Here is a 2096-nt window from a genome sequence, read left to right as displayed (position 1 = left end):
TTTCTATCAATTCTATAATTTTTTTAACCTTTTCTTTTCGTCGGACAAAAAATCCCCCAAAAATATTAAAAAACGACAACCATACACTTTAACAATCAATCATTAAAGGGGTTAGAAGGCTCAATCAGAAGTGTTTTTTGACAAAAAAAAGTTAGATCCTTAAACCTTTTTTCTTTTTAAATGAAACACAAGCTTATAATTATGTTCTCAACTCTCTCTGCCTTTCACCTTATCAAACATTAGCAAACGCCATCGATGAAAACCAAATTTAGAAGCTTAGAATGTATAAAGGTTGGAGCTTAAGAACAATGATTTGGATTTATCCCCAAGTAAAAATAACTACATAATGTTGCAGCTTGTTAATTCCAGTGCCATCAATATAAGCAAAATTCTCATTCATTTTTGCAACACCGTCGCTGATAAAAAGACACATAAATCATAACAGCCATTGATAAAAGAAGAAATAGAAAATGAAAAAGAAAAAGGGCATTATAAGTATGAGATTAGATATTTCCGGTAGGAGCTACGAAACATCGGGATTATTCAGCACCGTGAATGAGAAAGGCACGGAGCAGTACGGACGGGGGACTTCAAGATTGAGGCTTTTCCCATTTGAGGGGCTTCACAACTTCCCAGGTGAAGTCGGGGTCGTCCCTTCCAAAATGTCCATAGGCAGCTGTCTTCAAGAACCGGTCATTGCCACCCCTCTTGAGGTCCAGGTTGATGGTGATCATTCCAGGCCTGAAATCAAAGTTCTCCTTCACAATTTGGAGGATTTCGTTGTCAGGAATCTTTCCAGTTCCGTAGCTGTCTACGAAGACAGACAAGGGCTCCGGCACACCAATAGCATAGGAGACCTGCACGAGGCACCTGCGTGCAAGCCCATTAGCTACAATGCTCTTGGCAGCTTGCCTAACGATGTAAGATCCACTCCTGTCCACCTTGGTTGGGTCCTTTCCAGAGAAAGCACCGCCACCATGGGCTCCCCAGCCACCGTAAGTGTCAATGATGATCTTACGACCGGTAAGACCTGCATCACCGTGAGGACCACCAATGACAAAGCGGCCAGATGGGTTGAGGTGGAAGATCGTCTTCCCATCAAGATACTTCTCAGGAATAACAGGCTTGATAACATGCTCTTTGAGGTCAGCAGCAATTTCATCATTTGTAACAGTCTCATCATGCTGGGTGGAGATGAGGACAGTGTGAACACGAACCGGAACCATGGCACCATTATCGTTGTAGTACTCAACAGTAACCTGTGTTTTACCATCAGGCCTTAGCCAGGGGCAGGTACCATTCTTCCTAACCTCAGTAAGACGTGCCCCAAGCTTAGTTGCAAGGACATGGCTGAGAGGCATGAATTCTGGGGTTTCATCAGAGGCGTTTGAATTTTCATTTTATATAAAAATAACATTCGTGGCTCTTCAAAAAACAAAAAACAAAAAAGGTTATTGGCTAGTGGTTATTAATGTTTATGATCTTTTGTATGGATTTAACAGGGAAACTTCGGTCACCGACCAACCATCGCCGATGGTTTGGTTTGATGGCTTAGCTTGAGCCGTTTGCCTCCATGGCTTAACACCAACTTCCTATCTCCCAAAACTGTTTTATCTTATTTGATTTCTTTTTGGGGTAAGTCTCCGTAGGTCTCAACTTAGTTCTTATAGACAAAAAGTAATCATCAATTCAACATTCACATGGTATAGCTCAAGTTAACACCAATTTATTAAAAAAATTTGTAAGTCTTATATGAACCTACACAATTCTTCATTTGTGTTCATTTACATCTAAATATTTTCTTTTGTCGAACATTAATATTATATATTTTCATAACTTTTAATATTTTTTAATATTTTTCTTATAAACTTTTATAATTATTAAATACTTATTAAAAGATAGCATGTAGAATGAGAGTGAATAAATGGATCATGGATATCTAGATGCAAATAAACTTAAATGTCTATTTATCCAAATTCATGATATGATTGCTTTTTTAGTAATTTTTACATAATTTTTAAGATTATTTTAAATATTTTTCACTTGATAAAATGTCCTATTAGCATAACATGTACTCATCTTATGTCACCATTTGT

The 2096-nt window shown here is 37.7% G+C and overlaps 1 pseudogene; it reads right to left on the bottom strand.

Annotated features, from left to right (window-relative positions):
• Positions 1–380: 380 nt before the first annotated feature.
• LOC107953028 (S-adenosylmethionine synthase 1-like) lies at positions 381–1388 on the bottom strand (annotated as a pseudogene).
• Between the last annotated feature and the right edge of the window lie 708 nt (positions 1389–2096).

The sequence above is a fragment of the Gossypium hirsutum genome, chromosome A07, assembly GCF_007990345.1.
Source record: "Gossypium hirsutum isolate 1008001.06 chromosome A07, Gossypium_hirsutum_v2.1, whole genome shotgun sequence".
NCBI lineage: Eukaryota > Viridiplantae > Streptophyta > Magnoliopsida > Malvales > Malvaceae > Gossypium > Gossypium hirsutum.
The sequence above is the reverse complement of the archived record's forward strand: the minus strand, read 5'-3'. Positions and strand labels throughout refer to the sequence as shown.